At 43.6% G+C, this 27,983-nt stretch overlaps 1 long non-coding RNA gene across 2 annotated transcripts; it reads right to left on the reverse strand.

Moving 5' to 3' along the window:
• LOC138295541 (uncharacterized) lies at positions 1 to 27,983 on the reverse strand. Of its 2 annotated transcripts, none has more exons than XR_011203619.1 (5): positions 27,802 to 27,983; positions 14,302 to 14,377; positions 2,757 to 2,869; positions 1,857 to 1,941; positions 1 to 541 (listed from the first exon to the last, which is right to left on the reverse strand). It is a non-coding gene; the product is annotated as an uncharacterized lncRNA (long non-coding RNA). The 2 variants fall into 2 exon arrangements; XR_011203621.1 differs by having other exon boundaries at positions 1,857 to 1,944.

Raw genomic sequence — 27,983 nt, forward strand, 5'->3', positions numbered from 1 at the left:
TAGATTAGAAAGATTTCCCCTTTACTAACATAGCATATAAAAATAAACTCCCCCTCTCCACCCACAGCAGGCCCACCCGCTCCCACATCTCTCCCCATCTCCAACCAATGTCCAAAATCAATATAAATGTACATAAAGAAAAATGCCCTGACCACATTCCCACCCTCTCCACTCACAAACCTCCCTCCCACTAAAACAAAAATTGAAAAAAGGGGCCAGTAGAGGGCATTCTCTGTGTTTGATCTGGGCCTCAAGGCGTGCCATCCTGCGGCCCAAGTGCGAAAGCATGCGCACCACTCAGCATTGGTGTAGCTGATCTGGAAGGTGGGTGGCAAATGTGGTACGGGGACAGGCAGCTTCAAGCTGCTGGTGGCACTGGCATGGTGTCTGGTGGAACTGGGCCCCGGAACAGAAGCATGTGCCTGGCCCTCCTCGTTCACTAGCCGCTGGTACTGGGCCCTGGTGGCCTGAAGCCTCTGCTGACAGAGCGGGGCCGCTATCTCCTGCCAGGACGGTGGTGGTGGTGGACCAGTAGGAGTAGCTATATGAAGAAAGAAAAACAAATAAAAAATACAATTTGTAAAGAATGCTCTGTGCAAACACTTGTTTTTTAAGTATATAGTGGCACATTATAAGTACACTGCTTGTCTGTGAGGGCCATAGGAATTTTCAATGTGATTAGGAAAGTCACAGGGACATGATTGTATCAACACAAGCCCAATATAAAAGCACTGACTGGCTGAAAAGAGGAAGCATAAGATAAAAAAAAAACAGAGTTACTTTTTTCTTGTGAAGGAGTTCCTAAAAAAATTAAACCACACAGAAATTTTTGTGTGGAAAAAATAAAAATATCTCTGATTAATGAGTAAGGCATCATCCACTATGGAGAACAAGTATTCTGTTCTTGGTGTGCTAAATGACTGGAAGCGTGCTTATTAGTGCATATGGTACAAATGTGCTACTCTCTGCAGTCTGCAGCTGGGGCAGCTGCAATGGACAAAAAAATTATCTTTACTCCTAATTGCTCTGCTCTTCTCTAAATGCCTTTCAGTTCTACCCTGACTCCAAAGAGGCAGATGATTAATATGTCACACATGTAATATGTAATTTTCAGATAATAGATATCTTGTCTGCCATATGTAGACAGTGGGAAAAGCGATGTACTGCAGTACAGAGAAAGGAGTGGGAAATATGGATTTTATAGGGCACATTTGTCACAGAGTATCCCATAACCAAAAATCAACATCACAGATACTTAATCCCACTTTACTTTCTAGGCTCATCCTCAAACACAAATAATTTCTATCAAGTGCATTCACTTCGCAGTAAGGGAAGGAAACTTTACTTAGTCTGCAGTAGCAGGGAGTAGATACAGTAGAGGTTTTGCTGTAGAACAACAGGGGGCTGTGGTTGAAACTGACAGCTGAAAGATGATGGATGTCAAAAGGGGAATATTTGAACAGGCATAATCCGTTATTGAAGCCATATGAACCATTTGTCCCGTAACATGTGGCGCATGCCAAAAACATTTTTTTCCCAATGTTTTTGGTAGGCTCGAACAGAACTTAGGAACAAATAAAAGAGTTTGGTACTAGGAGGTGACTGAGGGGGAAGGGAAACACACCTTCATCCTTTGAAAGCTTTGTAAATGCCACATTAACAGAAGCAGACACACATTTCACAGCCAACACTGCAGTGCTGAATTGAACCATGCTGCAGCTCGGTGGGATCATGGTTCATGGGTCACGAAATGCCATGGGCAGGGTGGTCATAAATGATAATGTGTGGGATCTGGCTCACTCAACAAACACAGTGGGTATACCAGCAATTGTCAATAACCAAGCAATCTGACTTACCACCGCATGTCCCTGCCACCACAGAGACTCCCTCTTAAGGTGCTGCAGTGTCATCTGGTGCTGGCTCTGGAACTGGTGGTCTGTGCTGCTGGAAAAAACATTACACATTTTAGATGCCAGACACACCTCTCCTTTTTTATTTTATTTTAGCAAGATACAACCACAGTACTTGACTAGAGTTCAGTTTGCGTATCATATCTCCCATCTAATATATCACTTTGGGCATTTGTTGGTTGACAATGTTAGAAAAGCCAGGAGTCAAGCCAACCGTAATGGATGGGCAGAAATATGATGATGACTGTGAATCATTTGAAGCACAATGAAGGGGTAGAATAAATTGGTCAATGAAGGACATATGTTTTGGTTGGCGAATGCACAGGGACTGTCCTCATCCTACTTTCCTGCCATGCTGCACTGTCATTGAAACTGCTAGGATACTGAATAATACATGCAATAGAGCCCCGGGGGAGCGGGAGGGGGTGGTCACCATAACCATGGCCACCGTCTCACCATTTCAGCATGAGCAAGCAATAGAAAGCCTTCTCAAAAAAACAAGCATAAAAGAGCTTTCTTGGGTCTGCTAACTCTGCAATCTTCACAGTAGGCTACCTATTCCATTAGCTTAGTCTAACAGTACCACAGGGTATAAATGTTAGGGGAGAGTGACAGCTTAACAACACAGCAGAAGAAAGCTTAAGCTACAGATTAGTACAGACAAGAAGTCAGCTGCAGACACAAGAAATATAGAAAAAATGAAAATGCAGGGAGGGATAACTAGAATAAACATTAAAAAGAATGAAGAGGATATAAAAAAAAGTCACAGTATAGAGAAAATAGGAAATTTATTCTAATGGGAAGAGGTAAAAGTTAGAGAAATAAATAATATTAACAAGAACTTACTCGACCCAGCAGTGCCAGCAGTTGCGGTGCTGGTGGCGGCAGCTGAACTTCCACCACTGTGGCACTGGTAGTGGCACCCTCCTCGCCCAATCCTCTGATGCCCTCTTCTTGCCCTTTGGTGATGATGCATGAAATAAAGAAGATAACAAAAATAGATTAGTGGCACAGTTAATCTCCTAGAAAATATTCTGACAGGCAATGGCAAATGCCATGACATGTTGACATTGTACTTTTCTGAATCAGATTCCCTATATTATCAACCTATTCCTAATTTACAGCACCTTGCATAAGTCCTATTTCAAACTTCCTAAACTACATTTGGAAATACTAATGCATTGCAACGAGTGATCTTCGTTTCATAAATCACACACTCCTTTGATGGCCCAACTCATTCAGTTTGCCTTTTCAGTGCACAGATGCACACTACACATCACTGGGAGATTGTTTGGGACTGTCTGAGCTACATATAAAGAAAGACACTCAGAACGGTAACTCACTGATATTATACTACTACTACTACCACGGTACCACTACCGTAATGACAAGAGAACAGAGGAGTTGGTATAACTTCTTAAATTATTACTCAGCTCGAGCGTGTGCCCATAGCAACGAGCAGATCACCTGGCTCACTCACATTGGAACACATAATATTCGTAACACTACCTGAACATAACTTACCTGTGAGTGTGTCAGCATGTTGTTTGGAAAAAGATTGCATTGTAGGACACAACAAAATTAGTAATAATTAATTACTAGTACTCACCAAGCCCTGCAACCTGGACTCCCAGAGGGTCGTGGAGGTCCAGCTCCCTGTCCAGGATATTGGCCCAGTGGTGCATCAGTTGCTGCTGGGTGTGCCGAACCCAAGTACTTCTGAAAAAGCAATGGCCCACCCTCCCCCAAGCAGCTGACTTTCGTACAGGCCGTACCCACTCCTGGGACTTCCACCTCCTGACAGCATGAAGGGGAGGTGACCATGCATGAAAACAAGTGCTGTCACCTCCTCCTCACTAAAAATGGTGGGAGGCTGCACCCCCTGGCAGTGCCGGTGCCCACAGGGTGTGGGGTTCGTTGCACCCCCTGCACTGGCGCCACCTCTCCATGTTTTGCCATGGCACTGGGTGGGAATAAAAAAAAAGACAGGAGGAAAGAGAAGGAATAGAGAGGAAGAAATCAGGAAGTTAGGGGAAAACAAAGAAAGATGGCTGACAGTGTGGTGCAGTTCGAGCTCACGTTAAAACGCAGAGCACGCTACTCACACTAATCAGCGTGAACAGACGACAGGAGCACAACTCCGCCCATTCACAGAGTGACGCGGAGTTCATGGAGTTTTTTTTCCACTCCACTGAACTGCGCATACTGGAACTCTGAGAACTCTGCTCACTCTAGATTTAAAAGCAGTATCAGTCAATTTAAGAGATACAGGCTGTTTTTAAGAATGTGCTCAGTGGGGCCTGGCCACCTACGGACTGTTGAGCATGTGTGCTGGCCCAATAGCCATGCACAACAACAATGTAAACCATAACAGGCACACCAAATGCACTGGTCATGACCTCACCCTTGATGAAACCGGGACAATGTCAAATTAAGGGCCTGATTTACAGTTTGGGAAACAAGTAATTTGTCATAAATGTGTTGTGGTTACACTGTCTGCCTTATTACCGGTGCATTAAGATGTAATACACCTGCAATAAGACATGCAGAATATCCGCCATGTTTGTGAGACATTTCCCGTCCACCAAATTGTAAACTAGGTCCTAAATTACCCTTAATGCTTTGACAGAGGTGACAATGAATGTAGTATCATTGATTGATGTGATTATGTGTTCTTTTTTAATTACATTTCACTTTTAGCTGGTATTATCTAGAGGCATAAATAATGTAAGTTCCTAAATATTGCTTTTGGCGTGTGAGCTATGGTTTTCATGGCTGTTACGCAAGTTATGGATTGTGCTCCTGTCTATAACTTGTAAAGTTCAATTGTTTTGGTTTTTAATTCATAACCAAAGCAGCACTTTAATTGTGTTTTTTTAGATGATTTTCTAAAGTTATTTAAATATATTAGGGTTTTATACAAACAATAATTTCACTTTAACATTTGTTTTTTTCAGTGAATTTCTTTTTTGTCATATCCCAAATCCAAAACCTCCCGGCACACATTCTCAAGCAGCTAGACAACCCCTGCTGCTCACTGCCTTCAACTATGTGCAATATGGTTAGGCATGAGGGTATGGCCTCCGGCAAGGCCTTCACTCTAACCTCTGCAGACAGCCAACCCCTACTGCACAGGCCCTCAGCTGTGCATAGTGGAGTTGGATACAGGGTCTGGCCTTCTGCTTCCATAACGCCACAAGCATGCAACCAGTGCTGCACAATGTCTTCAGCCATGTGCAGTGGGGGCTGGTCAGAGCCTAGGCCTTTCCCCTAAACCTTCAAAGTTGGCCAGTCCTTGCTGTGCACTGCCTTCACATAAGGCCCTGTGTCTAACCCTCTGTGGGGGCTAGTTGCAGGGCATGGCCTCCGCTCTCCACAGACCCCCCAATCATGGGAACATTCCCAAATCTACCTGGAGGACTGCACTGCAATATGTGAATCCAGGCATTTGATCTGCAAATCCTATGACAAAAATCATTATTTTAAAAATTTTAAAGTCACAAATGTAATTTTAGCTCCTGGGAATGAAATAGCAGATGATGGGCTTCTTTACCATCCACAGGCAGGGGAGTTCATGCAATTTAGAGGGAAGCTCAAATTCTTCTCCAAGCAACCATATCAGCAGCAAGCTCAGATCAAGAGGAGGAGGAGCATAGGGGATTGTTTATCCCAATCGAGAAATATTAAAAAAGACAGTGGCCAGCAGTTTCTCTCTTATTCAGCTCCGACAGATTGCAAGTCCTGGGCCAGCAGCTGCTAATACACAGATTTATATACTGGGTATGCAGGGCCCTCATTAACTGGCATCTTAGGCTACAGTACCCCACGACTCCCCTACTCCACCTGCAAACTCTGGTGCAAGTCCAGTGATCCCATTATCTAATAAAGCAAATGAAACCCCTGGTGAGAAGGACCTCTCCCCTTTCAGACGTCCCATATATCAACCCTCTGCATAATGGAAAACCTGTTGGCATTCTTAAATGGCTTTGCACAAGACAAAATGACTGTAATCCAGGAGGTTAGGAGGCTACAAAGTCTACAATACTGGTAATTTTGCGCCTCTCTGTTTTTCCTGAACTCATCAATCATCTGTTTGACATCCTAAGTCTTTGCTAACCAGCAATCACCAGCTTCATTACCTTTTGTCATGGGTGTGTGGAGGGTGTGAGTACTTAGGGAGCAGGCGATGTAGTAGAGGGTGCAAACTGGAAGCCACATTGTTATTGGGGCCTCTTTGCTAATGGAGGTGGGGGCCTCAGGTCCTGACGATAGATGGCTCTGGTCCTTTGTTCTCTTCTAACCTAGTCTTGCTCTTCCCTGGTTTTTCCCACTTGGCCAGCTGAAAAGTAAAGGTGACAAAAGAAATGATGAGGCTATGGGCCAGATGTAGGAAGCCTTTTGCGCCTTGCAAACGGCGAAAAATGCAGTTTGCGAGGGGCAAAAGGCTGAACGCGATGCACAACCTCAAATTGCGAGTCAGTACCGACTCGCAATTTGAGGCTGCGACTTGCAAATAGGAAGGGGTGTTCCCTTCCTATTTGTGACCGCATCGCCATGCAGAGTTGGTTTGTGACCGCGAATGGGGTCGCAAGCCAACTCGCAGTTACCATCCACTTGAAGTGGATGGTAACACATTTGCAAAAGGGAAGGGGTCCCCATGGGACCCCTTCCCCTTTGTGAATGCCAACAAAAATATTTTTTCAGAGCAGGCAGTGGTCGTATGGACCACTGCCTACTCTGAAAAAACCGAAACCAAATGGTTTCGGATTTTTTTTCTTTTTGCAGCTCGTTTTCCTTTAAGGAAAACGGGCTGCAAAAAGAAAAAAAAAAACCTGCTTTATTAAAAAAGCAGTCGCGGACATGGTGGTCTGCTGTCTCCAGCAGGCCACCATCCCTGTGAGTGCCTAGACTCGCTATGGGGTCGCAAACTGCGACCCACCTCATTAATATTCATGAGGTGGGTCTTTGCGACCCCATAGCGAGTCGCAGAAGGGTTCTGAGACAGTCGCAATTTCATACCTACCTACATCTGGCCCTATATTTCTTGTATTGTGAAATACTTCTTTTCAGCATAACAGCAAATGTGACAATACATGACATTGTCAAGTGAAATACTTTTGTCAGCATAACAGCAAATATGACAAAACATGACATTGTCAAGCACACCCTTCCCTGTGCCCTGCAAAGCTGTAACTTCTACATTCCACTTTTAACAGTGATTGTTGATAGTTCACCAGAAGGTGGATAAATACATGTTATTTCAGCCTCAAACTTTCGCTGTTGTCTATGTTCTATGTGGCAAAACCTCAGCCTTAGCTCATTACATACCCTAGTGGTCAATCACATGCAAACCCTGACCTCTTTCATTGTCCCACCCAGGGAACCTGGATAGGGCTGTTGACACCATTTTTGGTACTCTGACAATACATAAGAAAGAGGGCATCTAGCCATAAACCTCTGTGCATAAAACCTAGTTCATGGTGGTTCTACTTCTTCTTCAAAAATAAATTGGCAGTTTGTTAACTTGATGACTGTCACATTAGACGCCTAGGCCCCAGGTCCCACATACATGGACTGGTCCACCAGTCTATGGCCCTTTCGGACTTTACTGTGTCCCTTGACGTCCCGCCTCGTCTCCTGTGCTCTGTCTCGCTCCCTTGCTCTTATTCCTTGCTGACCCTTACGTCACTCATCCTTCCTTTACTCTCTCTTACATTTTGTTGCCTATTTGCTCGCTTTTCCTTTTGTCCATTTTTTTATTTTACTCTCTCTCACTATTTTTTACGTTTTACACTCTCTTTCACCCTTTTTGCCTGTTTGCTCATTTCTCCATTCTCCGTTTTCCTTTGTCTCTCTTCTTCATTGCTATTCTCTGTCTGTTCCTCTATGATCTCTCCTTTCTCTCCAAGAACTCCCCCTGCCTCCCCTCCCATTCTTTCTCACCTCACACCTCCCCTACTCCATTCTTGTTCTCCTGCATCTTCTTAATGTGCCTTTTTCTGCCTTCTGTATACTGCCCTCCCTAGACCTTCCCTTCTCCCCCTCCCAGGACTTGGCTAATGGCAGCCGCTGCACGACCCCGTTGAGGTGCCTAGGCTTCAGCTCCTAATGACCTGGACTGGCCCTCCAACCAGTCTAATGCTCTTTCAGACCTAGCCGTGTGCCTCGAGCTCTCACCCCATTTCTTGCACTCCTTCTATCTCTTGCTCTCACTCTTTGTTGCTTCTTACTTCACTTGTCCTTTCTTTATGCTCTCTCTCTCACTCTTCAGTGCTTATTTTCTCATTTTTCCTTTTACTCTCTCTCTTACTCCTTGTTGCCTGATTGATGATTTTTCCTTTTGCCCTCTCTCTCACTCACTCATTTTTCTTTACACTCTCTCACTCTGTTTTGCCTTTTTTGCTCATTTTTCCTTTTGCTCTCTCTCCCACTCTTTTGTTGCCTGTTGCCTATTTTCCTTTCATTCTCTTGTTGCCTGTTTGCCCGTTTCTCCTTTTACACTCTCTCTCACTCCTTGCTGCCTGTTTGCTCATCTCTCTGTTCTCCTTTGGCTCTCTCCTTTTTTGCCGTTCATTGCCATTCTCCTGCTGCACTTCCTTAATCCCTCCCCATTCACCTGGGACTCTCCCCCTCTTGTGCTTTCCTGCCTCTCTTGTGTCTTCCTTGCATGGCTTCTCCTAACTTCTGTGCCACGCCCCTCCATAGCACTGCCCTCCACCCCTGAGTTCCTCCCCCTCCTCCCTCCCAGAACCAACTTAAAGGCGGACGCTGTACAACCACAGCATTGGTGTGCCAAAGGCACACCAAAGCTAAGCCCATCTGTGCATGTCCACACGTGGACATCACCCAGCACCACAGACCCTGGTCTAGTTGAGCACCGGCGATACACATCCTCCCACCTGAAAGCCCTCAACACCAGGCACCTCATGACAGCTGCCTCCGTGCCACATTTCACTCAACGGTAAGACCTGTCTCGTGTGCTCACTGGTATTTCTCTTGCATCTTATTCCACCCACCAGAAATGCCTCACCCATCCTTGCATGTATGCTCCTCAACACCAGATCTCTCTGTAGACATACCACCGAAGTCTGGGTCATCATCAACATATACTCCCCTGAAATTATCTTTCCCACCAAAACCTCGCTCAACCCCTCATCCACACCAGCCATCACCATGGGCATGCCATAGGATACAAGGTCCCCGCCAAGACAGGCCCAACAAACCAGGAGGAGGCCTCCCCATCATCCACAAGGACTACATCACCTGTACCACCTCCACTGATTAGAATTGGCAGGTCATGGAACATATGCACTTCCAACTACAAGCCAGCAACCACACTACCATCAAAGGCACCCTTGCATACTGGCCCCCCACACCACACACCACATTCAGCAACCTCCTCACCGAATTTATTGCCCCATTGTAATCAGCTCACACAACTTCCTCCTAATCGGCAACCTCAACTTCCATCTCAACAACCACACAGATCTAACTCCATTGCCTAACTCGAGAGCATTGATAACCTTGGATTCACCCAGCTCATCCAAGGCCCTACCCACAATGCAGGACACCCATCTTCATAGCCAGTAACAAGGTTAAATGCAACCACCTCACCTCGCTCACATGGACTCACCACTCCATTGTTCACGTCTACGACACACCTCAACTCCTCACACAAAAGCCAACTAGCTACCCCAGATGCAGCTGGAACAAAATAGAAGAAGCAGACTGGACCAACACCCTCAGAGCCAACCAATCATACCTCACTGAAGACCAGCAGACCACCACAAGTAAGTTCAACAACTGGATCACAGGCTGCTCAAACATCCTAGCCCCCCTGAAGGGCATCAAACAATCAAGAACCAAAGCATGAGCCAGCTGGTACACTAAAGACTTCAAACATTACTGCAAGCAGATGAAGAGATGATGCATAACGGCTGGGACACCACGACCCACTCCCCCAGGCTGGAAGTGTGGCACAATTATTCTTTTGCTGATGGTGTTGCCAAATTGACCTGATGAGAGACTGAGCATACAACATCACCTAGGCCTTTGTAGTAATCTAACACAATCTTATGACTTATTGACACAAGTGCAGTTGACAGAACGCAAGGGACACTCATGGATCTCAGTGTGAGCGCTTCATGAGTGGAAAATCCAGTGTTTATATCTGGTGTACAGGGAGTGCAGAATTATTAGGCAAATGAGTATTTTGACCACATCATCCTCTTTATGCATGTTGTCTTACTCCAAGCTGTATAGGCTCGAAAGCCTACTACCAATTAAGCATATTAGGTGATGTGCATCTCTGTAATGAGAAGGGGTGTGGTCTAATGACATCAACACCCTATATCAGGTGTGCATAATTATTAGGCAACTTCCTTTCCTTTGGCAAAATGGGTCAAAAGAAGGACTTGACAGGCTCAGAAAAGTCACAAATAGTGAGATATTTTGCAGAGGGATGCAGCACTCTTAAAATTGCAAAGCTTCTGAAGCGTGATCATCGAACAATCAAGCGTTTCATTCAAAATAGTCAACAGGGTCGCAAGAAGCGTGTGGAAAAACCAAGGCGCAAAATAACTGCCCATGAACTGAGAAAAGTCAAGCGTGCAGCTGCCACGATGCCACTTGCCACCAGTTTGGCCATATTTCAGAGCTGCAACATCACTGGAGTGCCCAAAAGCACAAGGTGTGCAATACTCAGAGACATGGCCAAGGTAAGAAAGGCTGAAAGACGACCACCACTGAACAAGACACACAAGCTGAAACGTCAAGACTGGGCCAAGAAATATCTCAAGACTGATTTTTCTAAGGTTTTATGGACTGATGAAATGAGAGTGAGTCTTGATGGGCCAGATGGATGGGCCCGTGGCTGGATTGGTAAAGGGCAGAGAGCTCCAGTCCGACTCAGACGCCAGCAAGGTGGAGGTGGAGTACTGGTTTGGGCTGGTATCATCAAAGATGAGCTTGTGGGGCCTTTTCGGGTTGAGGATGGAGTCAAGCTCAACTCCCAGTCCTACTGCCAGTTCCTGGAAGACACCTTCTTCAAGCAGTGGTACAGGAAGAAGTCTGCATCCTTCAAGAAAAACATGATTTTCATGCAGGACAATGCTCCATCACACGCATCCAAGTACTCCACAGCGTGGCTGGCAAGAAAGGGTATAAAAGAAGGAAATCTAATGACATGGCCTCCTTGTTCACCTGATCTGAACCCCATTGAGAACCTGTGGTCCATCATCAAATGTGAGATTTACAAGGAGGGAAAACAGTACACCTCTCTGAACAGTGTCTGGGAGGCTGTGGTTGCTGCTGCACGCAATGTTGATGGTGAACAGATCAAAACACTGACAGAATCCATGGATGGCAGGCTTTTGAGTGTCCTTGCAAAGAAAGGTGGCTATATTGGTCACTGATTTGTTTTTGTTTTGTTTTTGAATGTCAGAAATGTATATTTGTGAATGTTGAGATGTTATATTGGTTTCACTGGTAATAATAAATAATTGAAATGGGTATATATTTTTTTTTGTTAAGTTGCCTAATAATTATGCACAGTAATAGTCACCTGCACACACAGATATCCCCCTAACATAGCTAAAACTAAAAACAAACTAAAAACTACTTCCAAAAATATTCAGCTTTGATATTAATGAGTTTTTTGGGTTCATTGAGAACATGGTTGTTGTTCAATAATAAAATTAATCCTCAAAAATACAACTTGCCTAATAATTCTGCACTCCCTGTATTTATGATGCTCATGGGCACTAGTGGAAGTGCATCTGTTCAGTTCAGTGATGGTGAGGAATACACCTTGCCAGCTTATATTTCAGTGTACCCTTAACACTCTCTACAACTCCAGACACTTCTGGACTGCAGCTGCAATTAAACTTCTGTTAAATTTGGAAAGCTGTGCACAGTAACTTTATTACTTCACTCTGAAAGGGGGTATGTTTCTGGCTCTAAAAAGTTGGCAAATCGCATCTAGGGATCAATTTAATCATTAATAGTCTGTTGAATCTTCTCATTGGGTAGGCTACGACGCCCCTTGAGAATAAACACACATCCATTGGAATGTTCCTAAGATTGTTATAAACAGGCATCTCAATGAAGTGTACTTGAATTCTATGAAACTGACCCCCTGACTTTCCAATCTGACTCATAGTCAGCAACATTCTTTTCACTGTGTTCACCTGCTGACAGATGACACAATGCAGTCGCAGATTTTCTGCTACAAAGCTAAAGTGTTGGTTGCACCAGAATTTGTTGAAAAGATTAATAATGGCATCTTGACCTACATGTGTTGTTCTATGACTCTGTCTACATATCAGTGACAATTTTGAATTGGGCGGTACATACTCATTTTGAGCTGCGACTTAAACCTTGTTTTGTTTTTTTGTACAACCTGCTATTGTCTGTTTTCAGTTTTCATCCTCGGGTGCCTCATCCTGGAGCTCTCTCAGCTCGCTCAATGTATGTATTGAAGTTAACAAGAAACAGTTTACAGTATCGGGGTCACTCACATCATTTACAGTTTTAAATTGTCCTGCTCTTTTGCTTTTGAATATAGTGTAACAAATTCGAGAGCACAGTATTTTACAACCTCATCAGTATATTGGTTACCTTTTGGAATTAAATCGCTTCCATTTTTGTGAGCAGCACACTTTACTACTGAAATCTCTTTAGGCTGCTGCAATAGGTCAAACTGTTTCAAAATATATCTGTTGCTGATTGGGGTACCGGAAGACGTCATAAAACCTCTTTGTGATCACAATTGTCTGAAATACTGGTTGTCAGTGTAAATCGTAGCACTCAATCTATTGGCTGAGCAGCATTCTCTTGTCAAGACAATCAGTTCTGCCAATTGTACTGAGGTCACATTACACAAGTTCAATGCTTTCACAATATTTGATGGTGCAGACCACTTATGCCCCTCTCAGTGTTCCATAATGATATCTTAAACAAGAACTACCTAAAAAGAAAATCAAAGCAGCCAGTTGAAGTGGTGCATATTGTTTGTTTGGTCTTCGCTTGGTGCACAACTCGCTTACATCAACACAATTGTGAGCATAATCCTTAGTAGCAAAAACATGTTTTAATTGCTTAATTTGTAAAAACAAAATAACATTCAACATAGTAATATACATATCTATGAATCACAGATCTACCATCACAGAAACAGCATGAAACTGAGCAAGAGTCCACTCAAGATAATTTCTTTCTCATAGAAGAAGACAGTGCGCTGGAGATTTATGCAGGGTGGACACAGTGCTTTATAGTCATGAATTGAAACATCTGACAGTTTTTAGAAGGTCAGGAAAAATTAAGAGACACTGCAGAGGAGAGACACAAATTTATAGGGGAAAATTTTGACTTTTGAGGTTACAGAAGCTGTAAGTAGCTTATTCACAGTCACTGAGCAAGATCATTTTCATTCAGAAGCTCGAACATCACCAACATATGTCACCAACATATATCTTATTTAGATTGTATTACCCGGTCTGTGAACCATTTGGCACATGCAACCACCACATTATCACTCAATACTGTTAATATTCATAGGAGATGGGCCAGTGTAGTAGGGAAGTGGCACATGAGCTAGTTCAATTAACAAGTACATTACAAGCATACAAACCAGCAACATTTTTGCAACTGGTTCTATGGGGATAGGTTAAAGTAAAGATGTTTATAGCCGAAGTAGACTCCCAGTGACGGAAGCAATTAATGTTCAATGCACATGCAGACTGTAGACGGGCCTCGTCGACCTCGTCTTCCAACTCTGCGGACTGGCGCCTTTTGCGTGCCTCGTCCGGAACCCTAGCGCCTTTCCATGGGGACGCACGAACGCCACGAGAGTCGCCGACACCGGATTTACGCGTGTCGAAATTAAAACGGATGACGGACCTCAAGGAAGGGGAGGAGTTCCCTGGAGACAGGAATCGACCGCCGGATGAAGGGAGAACGCCGCGAGAGGAAGACACCGAATCCGGAGCAGAGGAGAAGACGGCTCGCCGGAACAACGACGAATCAGGAAATCAGGATACAGACGACAGCAGGCTCTGCCACGACCCCGGAGGGTCGTGGCTTCACAAGGTAGGTCTTTGCTAAGGGGACCGCGGCACTCTGTAGCTAATATTAAGAACAGGGGGGGTAGTAGAAAAGAGGAGAGGGTGGACACAGGGGGGGGTCACAGGGGACAGAATCACAGAGGACGAGATGCTGGGCTGAGCACTAAAAGCAGCTTGACACAAATGCCTCAGGAAAATCCCCACCACTCCCTCACTATCCGGTCTATTCCTCTACCTGTTCACCCGTAACACGCCACTCTCTTTTTCTTCTCCCCCCCCCTTTGCACGTTCCCATCAAAACAGCACCAGAGCCCCACAAAGCCACTTACCTTTTGTTTGCTCCTGTGTTCTTGTTTTTCCGGTCCCACTGGAGGAAGAGATGCAACCCAATAAACCGCAAGACACCTAAAGGAGAAGAAAAGACAGAGACATTAAGACAAGGAGAACCTGCGTGGAACTGTTCCTAACAGACATTTTGGTTGCTACCTTATACGAACATTCTTTTCCACTTAGTCTTCCTAAAAACAAATAAAAACCCTTTCTGTTCCCACATATATACGGCCCAGAGTCCTTTGTACCGCCAAGCCTACCACACAGACATACATCAGGTAGTGATGTGTCTGCTAGTCCTTCGGGTCCTAGCACTAAACAAACATTTGCAATGCAACGGGTCTCGCATTTCTCTGAGTTAGAGCTATTAAGCAGTTGTAAACTCCCAACCGGACTTTTCTTGTCTCATTAAATGGAAAAAAGGAGTGCGATTGCGCTGCTGCAGTTCAATCGTAGTGAAACCTAGCTGCAAAAGTGCAATCATCTACTTAACTGGCAAAAGTGCAATTAACTATGTAACAGGAGTCGATGTCACGCAAAGCGCTCGACTTCTGCCAAGCGAGATCGTGCTGCGAAAAAAAGAGAAAAAGTAGTCCACAAACCAGACGGAAAACAGCGAGCCTCGTATGTTTTCAGTACTTGTTCGCTGCGCTCGAGGAGGGCTAACCCCTGGAAAAGGCATGACTTATGCATGCCTTCCACTAATGAAAGCAAGCAGATTTTAAAAGGCAAGCCCATGAACCAATGAAAGACACTGACGTGACATGGACGGGCTCCGAGCCCTTTTCTAACTACTACAGCGTCTCGTAAGATATACACCTGCGCAAGGGCATGCTAGCGCGAGCTCAACACTAAAAAGGAAGCTGAAAGAAGCATCAATATTTTATTTTGTTAGTACTGTTGTTTAGCTTTCGTTTTGTTAACGTAACCTGCACAGAATATGTTGTACGTGGCCAAAAGTGAAAATTATTGCTGTATGAATGGCACAAAATTCTTAAACTGTTCACAAACCTGAGTAAATAATAATTTCGTTTAAAATGACATTACAACACTTTTATCTTGAGTTTTATCTGCAAAGTTTGTTTTATGCTTACTTTAAAAGTGATGTGTTATTTCTGAGAAACGTGCTCTGCCCTCAGCAGCGTGAGAGGCATCTTAGGGTAATTGTGGCAATAGACTAACATCCACTGGATCTGAACTGGAATAAATATCCACAGTGAATAGAACCCTGTTTTGCAATGTTATGCAGCATAGGGCACGTGGCTATTATTTTGCAGAAGATGACTGGACTGTAAATTACTCTGAATCTTCTTTACAGAATGTGATCTCTTTAACTGAATGCGTGCTCCTGCGACCTCGGTGATATTTACGCCCACTTCTGCTGGTAGAATTTAAATATCGGTTCATTATCCAGGGCCGTAAAGCATATACACTGCCAGATAAAATAACAAATAAAAAAAAGCTCAACAAAAGCGCTACTTTTTACCAGTATACATGTGTGTGCTATGTATTACACACACTTACCAGGCAAATAGCTATCTCAAAAGTCCCCTCAAGAATGACGATTATATCCCACTGTGGTGAAAAATATGAATCGTGTATTGCCTAGAACATTGGCTACAAGGTCTGTTATAACACAAGAGGCATCACACACAACCTGTATATTGAGTGAGTGGCTATTTTCTATTGCAGTTTAAGAACCCATTTTCATATGGTGGGCATATTGCTCTATGGGTTCCATAAACACAGCTTGTAACATGATGAATGTGCAATACAATAACAAGAACATTTAGGGGGTCATTCTGACCCTGGCGGTCCAAGACTGCCAGGGCAAGAATGACGGAGGCACCGCCAACAGGCTGGTGGTGCTTCATGTTCCATTCTGACCGCAGGTAAAGCCGCGGTCGCACCGCCGAGGTCGGCGGTGTCCCGCCGATTTTCCCCCGGCGGTGATAATCCGCCAGGGCAGCGCTGCAAGCAGCGCTGCCCTGGGGATTATGACCCCCTTACCGCCAGCCTGTTTCTGGCGGTTTACACCGCCAGGAAGAGGCTGGCGGTAAGGGGTGTCCTGGGGCCCCTGGGGGCCCCTGCACTGCCCATGCCATTGGCATGGGCAGTGCAGGGGCCCCCTAACAGGGCCCCGGCCTGCTTTTCACTGTCTGCATGGCAGACAGTGAAAAGCGCGACGGGTGCAACTGCACCCGTCGCACGGCCGCAGCACCGCCGGCTCCATTAGGAGCCGGCTCCTGTGTTGCGGCCCCATTCCCGCTGAGCCGGCGGGCGCTAACATGGTTAGCGCCCGCCGGCCCAGCGGGAATGTTGGAATGGGGGCTGCGTTATTTCGGCCGCATGGCGGTTCCCGCCTGGCGGGCGGCAGTAGCCGCCCGCCAAGGTTGGAATGACCCCCTTAGTCTGTTGTAATTCATGTTATGAGCTGAGAAATAAAATATACTGGTTAATTTTCAACAAACTAAGATCTAAAAAGCATTAAAAAATGTGATAAGGCACTTTCTGAAACTTCCCCTGCTTTTGTAATGCCTTCCTTGTAACTACCAGAAGCTAAAAGGCGTAGATAACTAAGGGCCACATGTACGAAAGTTTTGCGAGTCGCAAATCGGTCACAGCGCTATTTGCGACCTCACAAAAAGCTAAATGGTTTGTTCCAATGCCATTTCAGAGTTCCAAATAGTGATGCAACCCATTACCGACTCGCAAATATTGCGACTTGAAATTGCGACTCGCAATTAAGAAATCGCAAATTGCGAGTTGCAATCCGAATGCACAAGGCAGTCGCGAATTGCGAGTAGTCGCAAAAAGCCCGTTTTGCACACCCAGATTAGCACTGATTCCAAACAGGTGGTAACCAGAACCAAAGTTTAAAAGCAGACCCAGAAGGCATCAGGGTGTCTCAAAATGACTGCACTATACGTGATTGCATGGAGGAGGAGAGTCCAGGCTGCCCAGCAGAGGAGGAGGACGCAGAGACAGGAGAGGATATACCGAACCAGACAGACCCTATTGCAACAAACAGAGGACGAGATTTATGAAAATACAGACTGAGCAGCGCAGGTATCCTACAGATTATTGAACTGCTGAAACCTCAGCTAGAACGCCAGACAATGCGCGGCTGCTCCATCCCCACACATATGCAAGTGCTCTGCTCACTGCACCTCTTGGCCTCGGGTAGCTACCAGGGGGTGATTGCTGTTGCTGGTCGTGTGTCCCAAAGTGCCCTGTCACGATTCTTCAGACGTTTCCTAGATGCCATACTCACACACATGTCCAGATATATATACCGTCCCAGGAATGAGGTGGAAATTAACAGCACCAAATTGGACTTCTACAGAATTACCAACTTCCCCCATGTAATAGGGTGTGTGGACGGGACACATATACCAATTTGCCCACTAGCAAATCTGGAATATGTGTTCCGCAAAAGGAAATGTAACCACTCACTAAACATACAGGTGGTATGTGATGCCCATAATGTCATTACTGACATTGTGGCTAAATTTCCAGGGAGTACACATGATGCATACATATTCAGGTACAGTGGGATACACCGACGCCTAGAACGTGGGGTGTTTGGCAAAGGATATTTATTAGGTACTGTGTAGTGCACTCTGATGTCTTAAATACATGTCACTGCATAACCATGTGATGCCCTGCTAATTTCGGCTCTTTTGTCACACAGGTGACAGTGCATATGCTCTGAGGCCATGGATACTCACCCCATACCTAACACCTGCCAATCAGAATGAGAGGCGATACAACATAGGACATCGGCGGACCAGAGCTGTCATTGAGAGGACCTTTGGCTTGTTGAAGTCACGTTTCCGATGCCTGCACAAAAGTGGCGGGGCACTCCAGTATGCCCCAAAGACTGCATGCAAGATTGTGGCTACATGTGCCATCTTCCACAACATCGCCACCAGACGTGGCCTTCATCTCACCATTGACGACACAGATTCGGAGGATGAGGAGCAAGAGCTACCACACCGACAGCCTGGGGATGGTAGCATCGCGTTGGAGGGCAGACAGAGATGGGACCACATTGCAACTCACTACTTTGGCAGGTACGTGGCAACCATGACAACACGCACAAATGTAAGACACACACAGCCAGGTGGTGCAGTACAAAAATAAAATCCCTTTAATGTCAGGAGTGTAATAATGCCCTTTTGACATCTCAACAGCAAGAAAAAAGCAAAATGTAATGCCTGACACATTCTCATCATGTGCCTCAGGCAAATCCCAGAATAGGTAGATCACACCCTCCTGCAACTACGGCCACCATGGCCAAATCCTGGTTGGTCCCCTGATCCTTGGCGGGCACTGCTACTCCGCAAGATGCTTGAATCTGAGGCTGAAACGCTGCTCACGCTGGAGATGTCCTCACTATCCTGAGGGATATCGCCAATGCCCCTTGCTGCCTGGGAGGTCTCTATAAGGTCCACTGCATGGCTGATGCGCCCTAGTCCCCTTGCTACATCACCAGCAAAATGGCCAAATTCCGCCTGCAGCTTTACGGTGCGCCTTCACAGGCAGGTAATAGTGGTTGCAAGGCGGCCAATCGACTGACTCAATTGGTCTAAACGGTCAGCTGTGTTGGTGGCAGATTCTTCTCCCTTCACAGTAGGGTTGTTGGTGGGTACTTGTGGGAGACCTGGGGATACACTGTCAGTGTCTCTCATATGTTTGGTGTATCACAATAAATCTTTCTCAAAAATTTGACTTCTGTACTACATTGCGCATAATGCATTGTTCTGTAGGTTGCAATATAGGAATCGAGCAAATCTGGAGGATGCATGCTTTTGTGTACTGTGGTTGTGTGCATGGTGCATTGGATGTTCCCGGTGCAGAACTGTCCAGGTCTCCGATTCCTACCACAGCCTCCGGCTCCAGAGTGGTCTCCACCATGCTCTCAATGGCTGTAGGAGGTGGTACTGTTGATGGTCCTCCTCCAGTTCCGTGCACCTCCCTCATCTGCTCTGCCACACTTTCTTTGTTCCTGGACCTGAGGTCGTAGCACCTTTTGCGGACCTCATTGATGGTGCGATGGCTGACTCCAATTGCATTGATTATACTCAGGATGTCCTGCCAGATCTTCTTCTTTTGTGTGTCTGCCAAACAAGACATCATGGTCAGGCAGCACTCCTCAGTCTGGACCTCCAGCTCATTTTCTGAAAACATTAGTTTCCGCTTCCTCCCAGCAGTGGGTGCCTCCTTGTCCTGAGCTGACATGGCTGTAGTTGCTCCTCTCAGCTGGGTGTTCCTCTGCTGTCTGTGCTGGGTAGGCTCCTCCCTGTTCCATGGGGGTACTTCCTGGTTCTGATGTCATCACTCAGAACCAGGAAGTGTGTTTTCACCTATTTTATTTGCACATTCGTGCAATTTGCGAGCCAGTCGCAATTTGCGACTCTGGAACACACCCTTGTGCAATTTGCAATGTCGCAAATTGCGATTTTGCTAATTTTGATTTCGCAAATTGCGGTGCGACTTCGCAACAAATCGCAAATTGGTATTGCGATTTTTACCTACATCCCGTTTTGTGAGTCAGAAATAGCGATTCTCAAGGAGTCGCTATTTCCGAATCGCAATTCTTTAGCTTCGTACATGTGGCCCAAAGCAGTGCTTAATTTGTGCTTGTTGTTTCCAGTGCTGAGCACGGGCACTTATTTTTGTGGGCCGGGGCTTACTATTCTGCCTAAAGCATTTGCTGCGAGCAAAAGGCACATATGGGACAGACGGAGGAAGGGAAAGACAAAAAAGCGTCACAAAGGGAGAAAGTAGAAAGCTGCATGAGTGAGCTGAAGGGGCAGGGAGTGGCTTTATATGGATTGAAGAGGCCCGAGATGGCTTCAGGATTACACCGCCTCAGTATTCCGTGCTCGCACATTTAACTGCAGCAGCCGTGTGTTTAAGAGGAGGGCTTTGGGCACCGGCACCTTTTTATTTACAAATTAAGCACTGGCCCAAAGTACTTAGCCATGCGTTGGGATAGCATTACTTCTCTCAGATGGCATTTCTAGAAGTAGCTATAAATCAGCTATTAGATCTAAAATAATCTAATTACTAAGTATATGTTTATCATAGATCTCTTCTTCTGTCTTTTCAAAAAGAGTTATCCTATTCCTAAAAATCCTCTCCTGTCTCCACCTCCTTCTCTTCTGCATGCCAGTCAGAATTCTCATCCTCCTCACCAACATATGCAAGGCTGTTATTGTGAATGGGCCTGGTGCATTTTGGGGCAGCTTATAGAGGTGGCACCTCATTAGCTCCTGATTTGAGACAGTGGTAAATTACACATGTAAAAACCCTGTTCTGAGACCACTCACAATTTGCAAATGCCTCATACATACAAATACTGAATTGGTAATATCAAATCTCTAATAGTGATTTGCTATTTGGAGTTGCTAATTTTGCAATTCCAAATGCAGTCACATCACAAAAAATACAGACTAAAGGGGGAAGCATACATAAGAAATCCCTAATTTAGCTGTCTGTAAGCAGTTTGTGACTGGTTATCGATTCACTAAATGTTTATACATCTGGCCCCTACACCTTACATTGCACCATCAACAAAACATGAACTTAAAACTGAATCCATACCTGATTCCTAGCACCCATCTGAAAATGCCCTGTCTGTGCAGCCAATAACTGTTCCTTCTGCTATCACTGTTTTGCATCAAAGCAGTTACTACAATACTTTGTATATTGGTATATTGGTATATTTCATCAATACTCTATGTCTGACAACACATCACACTCTGCTGAATATGCAAACTAAGCTCTGGTTGCAAACCCAACACAAAAAATTGACATGAACCTGCTAATGCCTTATTTCCTCAGATATTTAAATACATTGTATGTTCTATAAATATGTATTAGCATTTCATAATATGTATGTACTGATTCTTTTGTCTCCTGAGTAGCTCTTATAATTTTTGACCATCGCCTCTTTCTCCGGCACCTTTTGCTTCAAATAAATGTTTGCCTTTACATGACAGTAGGAGCTGGACCCTTGGTAAGAGAAACTCTCAGAGGCTGCTCTGTGGCCCATGTGACAGCTGCTTCACATTCAGCCCACAAATCCTTTGGGGCAATAGTTTCAAACAGTGGGGTAGATTTATAGAAAGTGGGGCTGCACTGAGTGCAGCGCCACTTTCCCTGCGCCCCTTAGAGTCCCTCTACCGCCACCATGTGTGCGCCATATTTAAAATATGGCGCACCATGGCGCAGGGCAGGGGGCAATAGCGTCAATTTTCATGACGCTATTGATGTACTCTTTAGGAGTAGCGCTAAAATATTGGCTCTACTCCTGCAGAGTACATAGGGGCCCATTATAAATAATGGAAGCCCCCTTTTAATGCCTGCTTTGAGAAGGCGTTAAAAGTGCCGTACAAAATTATGCAAGGAAATCTCTTAGATTTCTTTGCACCATTTTTTCGGCTCCCCTAACAGGAGAATGCCCCCGTTACATACATTATGCCTGGTGCAGGAATAATGTAGTGCAAAGGGTTACAAAGTGGTGCAATGCAGGCATTGTGCCACTTGTAAATATGGCGCTAGGATTTTGGCCTCGCTGGGTCACATTACCGTAAAAAAATAAAATTGCTAATGTGGCGCAGGGTGGCGCTAGGGGCTTATAAATATGCCCCACTGTATCCAAAACTACCCAGAGTACCTTTGAAATTGTCATAATCTCTCCACCTCTGTATACCATGTATCTGGCTTTTCCCTAATCTTTGGAAACTTTGTTGTAAATTAAAAGACGTCAGACCAGTTCCTACGATCATGTACATAAGCACCTCCATGGACTTCTTGTAAAGGCAATTCAGACACAACCATTCCCATTTCAGGATCACTCATACTCATATATGCTTCTTTTTCTGCCTCAGTCCTTTTCTTTCGTATCTTGCCTTTTATGTTTTTCTTCCATTTGCATTTAATTAATTCTCTAATGTGTGCTTGATGAGTTAATAAAACTATTTAATTCACTTCATCATCACTTATATCCATTCTGTAATTTCTGCACAACCTTTCTTCTTGTATAAATCAACATCATGCCTATCTGCTAAATCTGAAGCCTGCCATATGCTTCCCGCACACACTTAGCTGCTTTTCTACTCAGCTATTTTAATTCATCCTCATTGTATGTAGCCAATCTCTCAAAGGTAATCATATCTTGCAAAAGTTCTCCAAAATCAGTACTTAACTAATAAATATTATTCTCTCTTTTTGTTGTACCACACCATTGCACTTTAGCTACACTGGTGACTGTACCATTAATAGGAATAACGGGGACAGCAGTAAGTGTAATAACATGAGCAGTAACAATCCCACTAAGACCTGCTTTGCCCTCAGGTGCATTGAGCATTCCAAAGTCATGCACACTGATGCTCTGTTCTCCTGCCCCAATATTTTGTCTGAGTGTTTGTGGAAGTACATTTTATGGAGGACGTCTTGAGTCTGCCAACAAACTCCCCAGCAACTAACTGATGTGCAAGAGGTAATGGTTGAAAAATGTAGTTGTAATGTGTGGACACACAGGAAAGTCAGCATGTACATCGGTGAAGCAGCCGTTGGTATCCCAAACAGTTTGCACATTGGTGCTAGAGGTCTGTGGTGGAAATGGTGTTCTCTGTATTGGGGTTGCTGAAGAGCCACATATGTTGAATTGTAGCTCCTAATAACCGAGCAGTGAGGAAAGGGGTGTAATTCTATTGCCAACCACATAATTTCTGCCACATCTTACCCCCTTGCAGTAGCAGGTGTGTTGCACATGATTAAAGTTTTCTGTAATTGTTTTATGTATTACGTGTAGCTAAAAATAATGTTGTTTCAAAATTATAGGTAAATATATTAGAAAACTTTTTAGACATTTAAAAATATATTTACGTTTCTATTTTTCACTATATTTTGTTAGCGTTCTTCCTTGCCTCTAGCAACCAACCATGTTTCAGACTTGAAGTAGTGCATACCTTGGCTTTGGATTTGAGCCTTTTTTTGTCACAAGTAGATTTAGACATATCTTTTATTAACATTATTTGTCCTACTCTTACCATTCATAGTATCAACTTTCTGACAGAGAACACCACAAATCAACACATCCCACAGCAACTTACATACATGCATCTATCGACTATGGAGCAAACTCAATTTTGAAGATTTAGAAACACAACTAACAGCCAACATAGATCTAGATACAATTCTGTTCCAAAACATTTTACGAGGGGCAACAGGAAGCTTTGGATATCCTAATACAACTCAAAAAAACTAAACAGGACAAAAGAAAAGCAACATATTGGAGAAACACAGAACTTAAAAAGATAAAGCAAAAAATCAGAAGGTTGCAGCGGTTGCAGCGGTTGCAGCGGACCTAGCTAAAGAAAAACAACATTCAAGACAAACTGCAGCTACACAAACTTAACAGAATATACAAATCATCAATCAAAAAAGCTAAAAAAAGGTGCTACTCAGACAAATTTCTAAATGCTAAATCTGCAACCAAAGAATTTTATAAAATTCTCAATGAATTTTGAAAACCTAAATGCATGGAAGGAAGTCATCCCACTACTCAAGATTTCACAAACAAACTGGCAACTCATTACACAACCAAGGCAGACACATTGGACTCCTTTTTAAGACAGAAGAAAACCATCAGCACCAACCCCTTTCCTAAAAGCCCCTCTAAGAATAAACCAACCTAACCTCTACACTCCAAACAAATATCACAAGGTGAATTTTTACATTTGGTCAAAGCAAGCAGGCCTTCCGGTTGCCCTTCTGACCCTTGTCCACCACACATCTTCAAGAACATTCTTTTATCTACTTCTGCTGCCACACCTGAAAGAACAATCATCAATAACTTTTTAACTACAGGAACTTTTCCTGAAGACCTGAAAAAGGCATACATATGTCCATTATTAAAGAAAACAAATCTAGACCTGCAGGACCCCAAAAACTACAGACCAACCATGAATTGACCTATCCTGGGCAAACTGATAGAAAGAGCAGCATTTGGCCAGATGTCACAATTCATTGAAGACAATTCCATAATTTCAGACTACCAAACTGGATTACACTCAGGAAGAAGCACTGAATCGGCACCCATAGCAATCTGGGATGATCTTAAAAACACAGTCGACCGCAATGGAGTTGCTGCACTACTTCATTTGGACCTGTCGGCTGCCTTTGATACTGTTGACCATGATACCCTAATTCAATGACTCCACAAAACCGGCATAGAAGGGACTGCTCTCAACTGAATTACATCCTACCTTCAGAACAGAACTAATATTATCGATTCTCCCCCTTTCTATTCAAACCCTACCTCACAGAAGCAGAGGTCCCCCAAGGATCAACCATCTCACCTTTGTTTTTCAACATCTACATGATATCATTACCATAATTGATCAATGATTTTCAACTCGCATGCTACAACTATGCAGATGACACACAAATACTTCTTAAATTGGAATGCCCCAAAGACACTGAAAACTCACAAATCTTCAGTTGCCTCAGAGCTGTTGATCAGTGGATGACTTGGAACCATCTCAAACTAAATGCTTCCAAAACGGAAATACTCACATGTGATGACTGGAAACATTATGACCAACTGTGCGCCTGGACTGATGATCTTGGACCTCCTCCTCAACTATCCAAGGAAGGTAAAAACCCTGGAATTACCCTGGACTCCAAGTTAACAATGCATGCCCAAGTGGACAAATTAGCACAAACAAGATTCATCATCTTGACTCTTCCCACACCTCAGATTTCCACACAAGGTGCAGGCTACTATCTCTTTTGTACTATCCAAACTGGATTATGCCAATGGCCTCTACCATGGATCATCTCTATCTATTATGAAAAAACGACAACGTATTCAGAACTCCGCTGCCAGGCTACTATTACATGTCAAGCCACAAGCCCACATCTCCCCTGCCTTAAGAGCACTACACTGGTTACCCGTTGCCAGAAGATCCATCTTCAATCTGTTTTGTATCATCCACAAAGCTATACATGGAACAGGGCTGCTTTTTATCAGAAACAGAATAACCAAATTCATTCAACAAAGAAACCTCCGCTCAAGATTGGCACCCGCCTTAGAACACCACCATACAAGAAAAAGACAATAGGTGGTACATCCTTCTCTGTTCAAGCAGCCAAACTATGGAATTCATTACCCCCAAATATAAGATCCCCAGATAACTATCTTGTCGTCAGAAGATTACTCAAGAGTTGGCTCTTTCCTTCATAACCACCATAGTCAAACACCAATGGGTTGCATATGCCTGTGTTGCTAAATATTTTTAATCTGATTATGTGTATATTCTAGATATGTATAGTTCTTAAGGAAATATCTATTGCTACTATGTCATACCAATAAATAATATGCATACTCTTTAAAACTGTTTAACAAATGTACATTTACTCACGGTTAAATATATGTATTTATGTGTGTATATTTGTGTGTGTGCGTGTGTGTATGCATATATGTGTGTGTATATACATATATATTTGTATGTTATTCTATGCTTAACATGTTCATAGGTCATTGCATAGCTCCCAGATAAGTTGTTATATTAGATACTTATGAATCCCTGCTCTCATTTTTATATCACACTGATCAAATGTTTTATTATCATAAGCATTTCGCTATTCAAAAATTGAGGGAAGATAAATAAATGTTAGAAAAGTACACTTATTAATTAACTTCAAATATCACAAATCTTGAACGTCTGTGTTTATACAATACTACTTTTCTTCTCATATTATTATACCCATTATTATATTCCTTGAACATATATTCTCTTACTATGTATTTTCATATCTAATTATGTATTACTCTAGTCCTACTGTACTAGAGAAACATTAAATAAAAATAAATAAAATAAAATCTATAGATAAAATTCAAATTATAAATATTTAAATTAAAGTTAAAAAAAACAATAATGAATAAATACATAAAATACTAAAATAAAATAAGAATAGTGATAAAAATGTATATATAGATATATATATATATACATATATATATATATATATATATACTCTCTTGTAAGGTTTACTTTGCCTACCCATAACACTATGTCATGTCTCTATCAATCTATCCCCATCCCCATTCTGACTCATCCCAAACCCATTCTACTACTTTCATCTCCAAAAGAACCCTGCCTAAGCTCTTCGCTCCTCTTCCACATCTAGCGCACCCCAAACCTCAGTTTACTACCATGATCTCCCAAACAACCCTACTAAATTCTCCCTCATTGATCTCACCCTTCACTCATCCAAAGTCCCTCCTGCTACTATGTACTCCCTAACCCTTTCCACAGACTCTTCCCTCCTCCATCTCTCCTTTACTCATCCCAGGCCTCATCCTATTACTATGAACTACCAATTAATACTTCTGGATTCTTCCCTCCTTTATCCCTCTATTACTCCAGTCAATCCAACTAACAAACCCACATATCCTCTGCTCAAATTAAATCATAATAATACTAATACTGTACTCATATTTCCCTATACTAATTCACCACCAATTCCTCTTGGGTTCCAAAGTAGCGTGCTACTAGCCCAAAAGTGCTTTGGCGCATCGTCAGGGCTAGTAAGCGCTATATAAATACTATTACAATTACAATTACTTTTTTGTGGGTTTCCCCTTGTTCCCCCCTCATATTTTACTAAAACATTCATTTCAGTCTGAGGAGATCTACATTATACATAATAAGGCAGGCATAGGTGGAAATTTCCAGCCATAGATTTATGAGTAGCATTTGTGAGTACATAAGTAAGTACTACTAGATTACCACTTTACACACTCAAAAATGCTTTCATGATTAGCCTCCTACATTTTTGTTGTCTACATTTTAGTGTTCCATGTTTTTGCATTTGCTGTATTTTTAATCAAAGTATGTTGTTGTCCATATTTTTGTACTTACAATTTATGTGCTGAAAGTGGAAATTTTAGCCTATGGTATTTTAACCAGTGTATTTTTGTATTGGATATATCAGCATACAACCACCCTCCCTAATTATTCTGCATGCATAATATGCCACATTCTGTGGTAGTATTATTTCGCTATTTTGTCATTTTACCACACATTAAATATCACTGAAAGAGGAAATGTTAATATCAGGAGTTGTTTTCACTGAAAATAGAAGGTTAATGAGGGAAAGGCTGGTCACTTCAGAGAAGGATTTGCTTTTGCTTTGTCACGCCGGTGCGCACTGGGGCTAGTGACGTACAGTAAAGGTATCACATGTTTTCCCTGACAGCAGAAACACCCCAGAGGACTGTTTCCACCCAACGACTGGTTGATCTTTCTTTGTCCCCTGTGTACTCTGTGTACTCAAGGAGCCACGCAAGTCATGGGTTATTTAGCTGATGTCACGCTGACTCATAAATAAAGGATGCTCCCTCTGTGCCTTTCGCAATATGCCGCCTGTCGTTCGGGAAACCGTAGAAGCTAACGCTGCCGCCTGACGTCTCTTACCTGACTAATTACTGGAGCCTTACAACCCGGAAGGGGTAGGCAGACAGGTTTTCGGCTCACCCTGGCAACTGATTGTCTCCCAGAGCAGCACTAGACCGCAATATTCAGCCAGAGTATTAAACACGGGGATTATCTGCTGTCAAGGAATTAATTACTTGAGCACAGCTGTTCGAAAACGACGG

The sequence above is a fragment of the Pleurodeles waltl genome, chromosome 1_2, assembly GCF_031143425.1.
Source record: "Pleurodeles waltl isolate 20211129_DDA chromosome 1_2, aPleWal1.hap1.20221129, whole genome shotgun sequence".
Lineage (NCBI taxonomy): Eukaryota > Metazoa > Chordata > Amphibia > Caudata > Salamandridae > Pleurodeles > Pleurodeles waltl.